The sequence below is a fragment of the Schistocerca nitens genome, chromosome 8, assembly GCF_023898315.1.
Source record: "Schistocerca nitens isolate TAMUIC-IGC-003100 chromosome 8, iqSchNite1.1, whole genome shotgun sequence".
Lineage (NCBI taxonomy): Eukaryota > Metazoa > Arthropoda > Insecta > Orthoptera > Acrididae > Schistocerca > Schistocerca nitens.
The window spans coordinates 230,632,555-230,645,401 of NC_064621.1; positions in this window are offsets into that span (position 1 = coordinate 230,632,555).

Consider the following 12,847-nt stretch of genomic DNA (forward strand, 5'->3'; position numbering starts at 1 on the left):
TTCAGCTAAGTTAATGGCTACGACCTAGCAAGGCGCCATTTGTACCATTGCGTGTATCTCAAGATAGTCTCACTTGTATCATCAAGAATGCTGTATACCAAAGGAAGATATAAAAGTTAAGTGTTCTAGTAGCTACGTTCTTTTCTTTATCACATTCATTACGAATCCTGTTCCAGACTTCGCGCCAGTCGGCGTGTGTGTACGTGTGCCCTCTCGGCTACCCGTCACTGTGGACTGGCTGCCTTGTCAGTCCACTACAATTGACGCTATTGTAAATATTGTAAGTAAATTTAATGGGGACGAAACGAGACTACCTACGCCCGGTGTTCCCTGGAAACGACAAAAAGCCGGTTAAATGTCTCTTGAAATTTGCAAAATCTTTCCTAATGAAAAGTGACAAGACTACTCAAATTCTAACTTTTTCTAGGGAACAGTCGCAGCATTAGTCTTGAGAGGTTCTTAAAATCTGTGTGGCGGACACCGAATACAACATCTTTGCAGCGGAAACGCAGAAAAAATGTCATGCAATGAAATCCATACTTTGTCCCACCGTTAGAAGATCAGCAAACCAGCATGAAACTGGAAAAGACATAAATTATCACAGAAAAGTGACTGATCGCAGTTTTTCAAGCTTTCAGCATACGATAAAAGCTAATTTCTAGTAGCACATGACGTAGGTAGACTATAGCAGGCCTGTTGAGGATGCGGCTAGGCGAGTGAGAGCGACTACCCTCCGTCGCCAGTTGGGTTTTGAGTCCTCGCGGTAACGTGGGACGGAAAGAAGTCTTTACGTAACGCAGCACGGCAGCACTAGAGAATTGCTACCAATCTGCTGCCTTCAGAGTAATGACCATAACTAGGTTCGACGTAGCCTTAGATACGAACGTACAGTACATACGGCGCAGTGCATAAGGCGAAATTCCACCCAAAATTTTCTATTTTTTTCTACTTTACCAATAGCAATTAAATTTTAAAATAGTGTTTATTTTGTAAAGATGTAGTAATACCCAAGTTTAGAGATCCATAATTTCAATGGTTTTCGAGTTTTTAATTTTTAATGTGTTTTTAATGGTATTGTTGAAAACCAACTTTTGTTACTCACAGCACAATTTTCACGTGATAGATTTTGTAGGTACATTCTCGAGAATTAGTTCTACGGCTCTGAGCATTCATTTTATGAAAAGTATTAAAAATTTAAATTTCAGAGTTTATTTCAAATTTTATCCTTACATTTTCTCTAATTATCGGTACAGAAATGTGATAATAAAATAAAGAAATTATATTTTCGATAATTTGATTCATACAGGTTAATATTTATGATAAAGTTGGCACTGATCTTAGAACAAAAAAAAAGTCGTAAAACGGATTTCTACATTTTATCAAAAAATGAATCTTAGAATAAGACATACCCACTAAAATTCACCGGCATCAAAACATTTTCCCATTTTGCTTATATGAGGCTTCTTGTTATTTCCAGATCAAAGTAGCCTTTTACTTCAATTTTATGAATAAAAATCTGTGCAGTCTTCTTGGCGAGGTACAGTGGTAGGGGTATCTGATCGTAAGCCAATGGCTGTTTCCTTGGAGGTTGTTTATTGTACTGAAGAGTATTTCGTTGTATTCCCTAAATTTATATTTACACAGTCAATGGGCCAAGAAATTGATTTCAAACAACTGACTGCCAATTGTTTCTCTTCAGTTTTTTTGTAAGTCTTGCAGCTCGTTTTTCTCTGTTTGACTTTATGCCAAGTCCGGTTCTGCTTGGTGGCGACAGAAATAAAAAATTAACTTTGGCATCTTTCCGTGCCCCACACCCCTTTATGCAGTGCATAATTCTAACATTTCTTAGACGTACTGGTTATTCGAATAGAGCCAAATGATTTGGGATCTAAGAGTAACCACTCCAAAGATGTGAAGTAGTCATTAAATGTCCTTCGAAGTTTTAGGGAGGAGTCTCCCCTTAAAATGGAGGGTATCTCTTTTTAAAATGATGGAAAGTATCATACTGTTCGGTTTAGGAACTTCAAAGCAGTCAGACACATTAACATCTATGTATCAGTGCAGGATACCTAGTCTATGTGTTTGATGTGTGTGATGGTATCTTGATTCGCTTGGTATTCTGTTAATGCGGTTCAATACTTTGAACACAACAAAAGAATTCAATTGACAACAGCATTACAATAACTTCCATACAAAAGATTATGGATACTTGGAAGACGAACAGCAAGAAGCTGATGTCGAAAAAAAAGGAAAAAAACACTTCCAAGCGATATGACTGAAGAAAGTATTCATCATAAGGGAGCAGAGAAATTAAAGATCTCAATAAGTTTCCGAACATTTTCACTACGGAAAAACATTTTTGATTTTTGTGGAGGAACACTCAACGAATGAATCTGCAGTTAGATCACGTTACCATAAACTGCTTTTCATGTTGCGCTGTTTCACTGATTTTTCGGGTTATACTGACACTGTGGAAACTCGGCTACAGCTAGGGTACAACGTACACACCTACAATGTAACGATTGTGTGATTATAGACTCATCGTGAAATTAGTCTCATCGACTTCTGTTTCTTCAGTGTGAAATTTCACGACTTAAGAAGTCGGCAGCTACTATTATGTCGATGTTTGGACTTACATGTACATCCGGCATTTTTACGAATAACGAGATCCGCCCACAGAAGCTCACTGGCAGACTTAAGAGCTTGGCTTCGAATTAGCATTTCTCAGAAAATAGTACCAGACGTTGCCACGTTAGTGAAAAGTAAAATAAGTAATCAGAGCACTTGCCCGTGAAAGGCAAAGGTCCCGAGGTCGAATCTCGGTCCGGCACACAGTTTTAATCTGCCTGTAAGTTTTAAAATAAGTAATATTCCTTGACATTCTATGTATTTAGTTTGACGTTTAAATAAAATAGTAATGAAATGTAAATGTGTCAATTTAAATTTCGATCTAAAGCGGCAGTCATCATAAGGCTGCCATGTTGCATTTCATTTCCATTTCTCATTACGTTGAATTTCATTGCAAATTCTCATTAATACAAAGGTCTTAAAATTAAATTTGCTGCGAAACGCGTTAATGAGACACACTGAAGCGACACATGGTCGGTCGCTGCTATGATGTGAACGTGAGTCAGCTCGCACGAGTAGTTGTGCTGGATTGCTAGACTTCTTAGTGTTCCTGTACCTGTGAAAAGCCGGTTAGTCCAACAGGAACCAGAGGCTCCATGCAAGTGTCACTCCGTGCAAGTGTTTCAACCCCGTTTCAGGCATATGATTTCTCGTGCATAGACCTAAAAACGCCATCTGATTGGTGGACAGGTATTACACGTGCTGACGGAAAGGAGCGCGCTGCGAATTTGGCGGGATGGCACTTTAAAGGAGGAAAATTAACTGTAATGATTCGGAGGGAAAGGAGCACCAGAATCTAAGAGTATGATTGGCGGCTGTTTTTCCGTCCTCCCGCGGTTGATTTTCCTGTGTGGTTGGGACCGGGCGCTATTCTTTCGGTATGAAGGCTTAATGAGTTTATGGGATCGGTCGTGTTCACATTTGGACTGAAAGAGTTCTTTTCTGGTCAGCCAGCATGAAGGTGACAACAGGAGTCAGAAATACTATTGTCACGGTAGTCCGAGCAGAGCCTGTCTGTTACCACTTAGGGCCAGCAGTCGGTATTGTTTGTTGTTTCGCACTCCCTCAATTTCGGTAGGGTCTTTATCAACGGGAGCGGACCACCACTGAAAGCAGCTGCAAACAGCATCCCTGTGCTCCGAACGAAAGCGCGCGGCCAGTGTAGCAAGTGGTAATGTATTTGCAGCACCGCCGCAGTAGGTACTTCTTTAATTAATTTGACGCGTCCCAGCTTACGCTTTTGCCTGCATGTGTGATCTGTATCAAGGGCTCTCTTCCCAGGTAGATGATGTTTGTAACAGTCAGGGTAACGTGGTAACTCATACGCTCACTCACAAACTTTGTAGGGCTCAGTAACGTCATAGTTGATCCTACAAACGAATTCAGCCAACATCTCATTACCCAAGTTACACTGTTCGTATTTATATTCGAATCAATATTTTCGTCTTGTAATACGAGGGGCGTTTGAAAACTCCGTGCAAAAGTAGAAACTACTTATATATTTGGGGTAATCCTTTTTTGTTTTTTGACGTAGTATCCTTTTAGACTTATTCACTTCGTCCAACGCTGTTCTAATTTGTTGATCCTTTTGAATAATAGGAGTTATCCAAGTTTGCAAAATAGCTATTAGTTGCTGCAATCACCTACTCGTTTGAGTAAAATCTTTGTCCCGCCAGCCATTTCTTCAAATTGGGGAACAAATAGTAGTCCGAGGGAGCCACGTCTGGAGAATAGGGGGGGGGGGGGAGATGGATGGATGTGAAACCAGTTGGAACCCTATTTCCATCAATTTTGCTACCTCAACTGCTGAGGTGTGTGTTGGTGCATTGTCGTGATGGAAAAGGACAGTTTTGCGGTCCAATCGCCGGCGTTTCTCTTGTAGCTTGGTATTCAAACGGTCCAATAACGATGAACAATAGGCACCTGTAATAGCTTTACCCTTTTTCAGATAGTCGATGAGGATTACCCCTTGCGAGTCCCAAATGACAGTCGCCATAATCTTTCCGGCCGAAGGAATGGTCTTCGCCTTTTTTGATGCAGATTCTCCCTTGGTAACGCATTGTTTAGATTGTTCTTTGGTCTCAGGAGTATAGCAATGTATCCACGTTTCATCTATCCTGCGGATTCTTCCTGGACAGTTGCATCCGTTTTTGGTCAAGCGTGAGCAATCGCGGAACCCATCTTGCGGACAGCTTTCTCATGCTCAAATGTTTACGCAAAATATTATGTACCCATTCATTCGAGATGCCCACAGCACTAACAATTTCACGCACCTTCTTCTGTCATCCATCATCATATCACGGATTTTATCAACGATTTCAGGAGTCGTAACGTCCCCTGTGCGTCCAGAACGTTCAGCATCACTTGTGCCCTTATGGCCACTCTGAAAATATTGAAACCACTTATAAACTGTTCTAATAGAAGGTCCAGAGTCACCGTAATGTTTATCAAGCTTCTCTTTAGTCTCCTGAGGCGCTTTGCTTTTCATAAATTAATGTTTAATCACCATACGAAATTCTTTTTCGTCCAATTTTTGACAATCACTCGACTTCCTTCATTCATACGAATGCTAAACGAAAAAAATAGACCAGTATGGGTGAAACTTGGTGTGCGTTCTTTCCAAAGATGCTATTAACTAAACATGACATCGATACACGCCGATGGTGCCATCTCTCGTACTTTGCATTGACTTTTCAAACGCCCCTCTTACTTCAGCAACTCTCACAATAAATCACTTTGTGATACCAAAGTCATTGCATTATTTAATAGTTGAATTTCACCTTTATTATCAGCGCCGTCTGCCTGAAATTGAGTGATCAGCTATTAAATTATCGTAAATAGAATTATATCTAAGACGGTACTCAAACTGACCACAAACAGGACCATAAAATAATTTCCTCCATAAATTGTCTGTTGAATGACAGGAACTGTGGTAGTTGAACGGGGATTTCTTTAGAGAATTTGGGTGACATGTCCACCTCTCAATGCCGGCAGCATGCAATATTATCTTTTTTACTTTTTAGGGGTTTTTCTGTCAGGGATTTTTAAACTTCTGATATTAGTTTTATTCCATGGTTTTTAAATTTGTATTTTACTAGTAGATTTGGTACGATCGGCTCTCTATCCTCACATTCACACAAATACTTTCCAGGATGAAACACGAAGCTGCGATGCGAAATATTTTTCACTTATATGATTTACATGTTTTTTCTTTTAATTCCCACATACATTCTTTGACTGTGATTTAGTATATATTTAGCTAACTTAGGTAACTTAGCAGTAAGCAGTGGCGCTACTTCTACATCAAGTTGCAGAAACTGGGCTGCCATTACGCTCCCCTGCAATAAGCTGCCCCAAAGTACTAGGTTAAAATCATCTGATTTAGTTCTGTATTGTAGACGTCAGAAAGAACAACAAAGGAGTCTGCGAGAGCGTATGTTTATCTTTAACATTTGAGTCACAATCAGCTATTTTCTGCTTTGTAGGTTCTGTAACGGACGAGTACGAAAGATAAAAATCATGGTTGCTAGTCATATTTAGGAGATAAGCATATGTTCTCAAATGGTTCTGAGCGCTATGAGATTTAACATCTGAGGTCATGAGTCCCCTAGAACTTAGAACTACTTAGGCCGAACGAACCTAAGGACATTACAATGGACCCGCGCGACCGCTACGGTCGCAGGTTCGAATCATTCCTCGGGCATGGATGTGTGTGATGTCCTTAGGTTAGTTAGGTTTAAGTAGTTCTACGTTATAGCGGACTGATGACCTCAGACGTTAAGTCCCATTGTGCTCAGAGCCATTTGAACCCATTTGTCATCACACACATCCATGCCCGTGGCAGGATTCGAACCTGCGACCGTATCGGTCTCGCGGTTCCAGACTGAAGCTCCTAGAACCGCTCATCCACAGCGGCCGGCGCATATGTTCTCGCAGACTTTTGTATAAATCTTTTTGAGTTCTACAATCCCGTAATACGCAATTTGATGTAGTTCATACATATTACATAGCTTGTATCAAGAGAGCGCGCTGGCGGAAAATCCCTTCACCATGTTTACCTGATTAAATTTAAATGTTTGAACTGACTTTCATGGAACGTAGCTAAATTAAATCAGCTTTCAAACAACAAAAATTTCATTTAAATTGGACCTTCCGTTTGGAAGCTCGATGCCACAGATACGAGGACGAATTAAAAAGTGAGTTACACTAGCTCCCCAGGAGAGCACGCTGAGTGTCGAGACCGTGGCAAATGTGTAGCACGCAACAGTAACTGCTGCCGCGTCCAATAGCAAGAGTTGTGTGGCATCCTGTTGTGTTAAGTGTGCAGAGCTGGCTATGCTCAATGGCGCGTCTACTTGATGTTCAATGCAAATTAGAACTACGTACAACAATCTGATTTCTGTGGGCTAAATGGCTCAACTGCGCTGACATTCATCATCTATTCGCTACTGTATATGGTGAGCGTGCATTATGACACTCAGGTACTGTAAAGTGATGTAAGCAATTTCACGTCGAACGCGCGGATGTCAATGATGAATATCGCGAAGGCAGGCACGCACGCAACGTCCAGTACTGTTGCAAATGTTGACCGTTTTGATGTGACCATTAGAGAGAATAGGCGCATAACACAGCAGGAAGTTGCCAGCACGCTGAACATTGCGTATGGTGGAGTGCTCTTCATGGTTTACCAGCACGTTGGATATCGCAAACCGTGTGCCACATGGGTCCCACGGTTGCTTATCGTTGTTGACAAGGGACAAGTTTTCCAACTGTCACTGGCATTTTTGGAACGATATTTTGTGGAGGGCACGGAGTTTATGCGGCGAATCATCACAGGAGATGAAAGGTGCGTCCACCACTTCACCTCCAAAACAAACAGAACATCGGCCGAATGGATGCATACCACATCACCACAACGAAAGACGGCCAGGGTCCAACCTTCAGCCGGAAAGATGATATTTTTTTTTTTTTTGCACGTGGAATTTATGCCTATATGCCGAGAAGTACAACAGTCAACTCTGCTTCGTTCTGTCAAACGTTGTACCCTTTGCGTAGGGCAATTAAAGGAAAATTGATCGCCGGTGCGACTTTGTTGCACTACAAAGCAACACCGCACTCAGTCCACCAAACGTCAGAACTGCTCCAGCGATTCAAGTGGGAGATATGGTAACATCCTCCGTATAGTCCAGACCAAGCGCCAAGCGATTACCAATGTTCGGCAAGATGAAGGCGGATCTCGGTGGACGATTCCGAAACGATGAGGAGGTGAAATTGGTTGGTTGTTGAGTTGTTTTTGGGGAAGGAGACCAGACAACGTTCAGTCTGGAACCGAGCGACCGCTACGGTTGCAGGTTCGAATCCTGCCTCGGGCATGGATGAGTGATGTCCTTGGGTTAGTTAGCTTTAAGCAGTTCTAAGTTCTAGGGGACTGATGACCTCAGATGTTAAGTCCCATAGTGCTCAGGGTCATTTGCAGACCAGACAACGAGGTCATCGGTCTCATCGAATTAGGGAAGGACGGCGAAGGGAATCGGTCTTGCTCTTTCAAAGGAACCATCCCGGCATTTGCCTGGTGCGATTTAGGGAAATCACGGAAAACCTAAATCAGGATGGCCGGAAGCGGGATTGAACCGTCGTCCTCCCGAATGTGAGTCCAGTGTGCTAGACACTGCGCCACTTCGCTCGGTGAAAGTTGTTGCATCAAGGAGTTACATAGCACCGGAGGTTATTTCTAGGCATCCGGAATCAAATAGTTGGTTGCCCATTCCGAGAGATGTTTACAGTCCCTTGAGGAGTATGTGGAAAAGTGGACACATTGTATGCTGTCTTAGCCGTGTTGTCTATGTGTATGTGGTTTAATAAATGGCTATAGCTTAGAAGAGTAACTTACTTTTTGATCAGATATAATCATACACACGTCTGATTGCGTAGGGTGTTAGAAATGGGGTTTCGTAGCCAAACTAGCGCGGAATAACATATTGGTCGGCCGCCGTAGCCGAGCGGTTCTAGGCGCTTCAGTCTGGAACCGCGCTGCTGCTACGATCGCAGGTTCGAATCGGGAGGCTGTTGTTGAAACAAAATTAGAGGTGGGAGCAGCATGGGTCCTAGGAGGAGGGACGTGGGGGACAGGAAGGCCAGTTGGAAAGTCCAAAGAAGCAGCTGGTGTGTAGAATGAGAAGTGACGTGTTGGGGAGTAACACCACACCCATAGGCAATTTGCTGTGACATTTTGTCTTGACAAACTACCGCATCCTCTTCACGATATTTCGGTAGAATGCTTCTGTGAAGGTTCGACCTCCACGAGCATAATGTGTTACCACCGAACTACGGCAGTCAAACAGTCGCAAGTATCATTTTGCTTAATGAGTTTTGGGGTTCGACTTTACTCATCCATCGTGAACATGTGACTACAGAATTCATTTGGGTTAGTATGACACAGCTGTAGCATTTCCACTGCTGCCCCAGTGAAACGGTACAGTAGTTTCCGCTCTATTAGCAGCAGGTTTCGCTGCTCGATCGCACCGGGAAATAGAAACAGAGGCGGCTCCGCAGCCAATTTTATTACACGACGCGGTCGGCCGCGGGTGCAACAGAACCCATGTGGACGGGTGGAAAGAAATGTGTCAGGCTTCGTAATATGTATTTATATGTGTCGTGTATTATGCATTTCTTGTACCTGGATGTGAATCTGCACATGAACTTCCCTAATCCTCCTCACACCTTTCCGTAAAGCGTGGCCAAATCTTTGTTGGGAAGTAGTACTGCAGTATAGTATTGCCAACCTTACTCCTGGCTAGGGGATCAGAGAGACAGCAGAGGCAGGTAAAAGTCAGACTTTCCAGTGTCACAAGATTATGGGTGGAGAGGTTGGTCACGGCCAAGTGGTTTGACCACCCCCTCCACCGGGGCCCAGGAAGACCTCCAGGTGCCCGCCATATTCTAGCAGTGTTACAGACGACGGGTAAGTGAGCAGACGTGCCCTCAGTGCGTCTGTCTCAATGTCCACGCATGGAAGAGAGGTATTTGAATATTTGTACTAATTCTTTTATTTCCTGATTGGGATTGTGTAAGGTAATGAATGTGCTCGTTTAATTCCGGAAATTTGACCCCCTGTGTTAAAGTATCTGGTCCTCAGTTTGCCCGTTATCCTCCTCACACAGTGGAGGTCCTATGTAAAATATTGGGAGACTTTGGTGGTATACATTTGGCCAACGCAATTCCGTCTTACCCGTAGAAATGTGCGTGGAGATTAGTGTATAATATACCCGAGCTATAAGTTGTAAAATTGTAATATTTGTAAACTGAAACAATTGCTGCTATCGCTGTAAAGTCGAGTGATATTGTTTAAAATAAATAGGAAATCAACTGTCATCAATCTTTAACATAGCTTAAAAATCACAAAGAAGTCAAGTTAAAGGAATTTATTTAAAATAAAAGCTATAGAATGCAGGGACCCACACATCAGCGTGTGAGCCCTCCAGCCCCTTGCTTACAAGGAAACATCCCCATCGCACCCCCCTCAGATTTAGTTTAAGTTGGCACAGTGGACAGGCCTTGAAAAACTGAACACAGATCAATCGAGAAAACAAGAAGTAGTTGTGTGGAACTATGAAAAAATAAACAAAATATACAAACTGAGTAGTCCATGGGCAAGATAGGCAATATTAAGGACAGTGGGAGCTCAGGAGCGCCGTGGTTCCGTGGTTAGCGTGAGCAGCTGCGGAAGAGAGGTCTTTAGTTCAAATCTTCCCTCGACTGAAAATTTTACTTTCTTTATTTTCGCAAAGTTATGATCTGTCCGTTCGTTCATTGACGTCTCTGTTCACTGTAATAAGTTTAGTGTCTGTGTTTTGCGACCGCACCGCAAAACTGTGCGAGTAGTTGGCGAAAGGACGTGCCTCTCCAATGGGAACCGAAAACATTTGATCGCAAGGTCATAGGTCAACCGACTCCTCCACAGGAAAACACGTGTGATATATTCTATACGACACTGGTGACGGCATGTGCGTCACATGACAGGAATATGTTGTCGACCCACGTAACTAGTACACTTGGCGAATGGGTAAAAAGATTCTTCTACCTTGCCCGATTTACGTTTTCTTGTGGATGTGATAATCACTCCCAAAAAGTGATGAAAAAATAAGACTGTCACATAAACTGAATATAAAAAGTTAAACTTTTCACTCGAGGGAAGACTTGAACCAAGGACTTGTTCCGCAGCTGGTCACGCTAACCACGGGACCACGGCGCTCCTGAGCTCACACTGTCCTTGATGTTGCCTGTCTTGCGCATGGACTATTCAGTTTGTATATTTTGTTTATTTTTTCATAGTTCCACACAACTTCTTCCTGTTTTCTCGATCGATCTGTGTTCAGTTTTTCAAGGCCTATCCACTGTGCCAACTTATAACTAAATCTCAGGGGGGTGCGATGGGGAAGTTCCCTTGTTAGTATCGTACAGAAAGGACACGCTCTCTAGGTAGCGCTCTCAAGCTCCTCTCCCCAGTTATCCGTTGCGCAATTTTGATTCAGGGCTTGACGACATCAAATTTCAACTGGCGTCCCTAGGCAAGGAGGTAAGACGGTAAACTTTCAGTTTGACCCTATTTCTGGGTCGATACTTGTTCTGCTCAGGCAGTAACAAGCCAGGCAAGGTGTAGCGCCGCGCGCCGCCCTACCTGTACGCCGACGCTGCTGTTGAGCCAGACGAGCAGCAGCGTGGTGAGGAAGCCGCAGTCGGCGACGGCGAGCGCGGCCAGGTAGTACGACGAGGAGCGCAGCTTGAGGTGCGTGTTGAGGAAGACCACGCAGCTGAGTACGTTGCCCAGCAGGCCCACCAGGATGATGGCGGGCATGTAGTAGAGGTAGAGCACGTCGAGCACGTCCACCATGCTGTTGCACACGTCGACGGCGCCCGCGTCGTCCACGCCCGGGTAGCCGCCCACGCCGCCCACGGAGGTGGGGCCGCGCCGCCCGCCGCCCAGCACGGCCGCCGCCCAGCTGGAGTTGGTGCCGGCGCACAGCGACACCAGCGTGGAGGCGGGCAGCGACGACGCCAGCGAGGCGTTGCCGGCGCGCCCGCCCCCGCACACGCGGAAGTACAGCTGCAGCAGCTGCGACGTGTCCGGCACCGGCGCCTCCGCCAGCGGCAGCCCGTACTTCACCATGACGACTACTATGCGCTACACCCGACTGCCCTCACGTACCACTCTACACGTAGTATCTGTTTCGCCCAGTACGGATGAACCCTTCCACTCTATTCACGAAACTGATTTTACAACCCTTCGATACATCACACTCAACGATATACCCATTATCTCCCTACGGCGCTGATTCCTTCCTCCGTAATCTAGAAACTTAATTTGTCCAGTGGGTAAATGTAGCACATTTGACTCATCGACGACGTGTCCACCGAAATAATATGATGGATAGGTATACGAATGGCACGAGGACTACCACAGCGCGCCTGGACGTACAGCTTCCTCAAAAGATGCTATTATTTCTCAAAGGTATTTTGAAGTAACCAACACGTATCGAACTATGTCATTCACCACAGTCTCTACTTATTGACAATCTCATCGACTTCTCTTCGTTACACTATTTCATGTAGTCTTTGTTTATCTCACATTATGCCTGTCGATCTTAGAACGGAAACATCATACTGGTCTCATTTTTCACCTTTTCTTCAGATTCCAGATTTCGATTGCTTGGCGAGCTCTCTTCGCAGACAGTTTCCCAAAATTTTATCTACTGACTGACCAGAGTCTTTCCTGTCCACATCCGTACCTTTACGAATAATGCATAATCGTATTTCCGATTGGTACTGATTGCTGCACTATCCCAATCCACCTTTATCTTTAAGAGTAATACGTCAATATTTCCACTACCACGTTCAGTCCTGTATACGCTACGTAGCGATCGAGCCGACCAACTGGGGAGTAAAATGAGACTAAGTTATCGTACAGTTCAGCACTGTTTCAACTTTTCTCAAAACTCTCATACGAAGACGTATGGTAATTTCGCAGGAACTACATCTTTCTTTGCGACTCGTATAATCAACCCGATGGAATGATAACTTTCATCTTCTTCACATGAAAACAGCTATAGCCTCATACTGCGCTAATTGTAGACACGTCAGGGACTGATGAATCGGATTCCACACTGCGCAGTCAGTGAGAGAAGGCGGACGCACAGTCACAGCCATTAGAGTCATTTGGGCA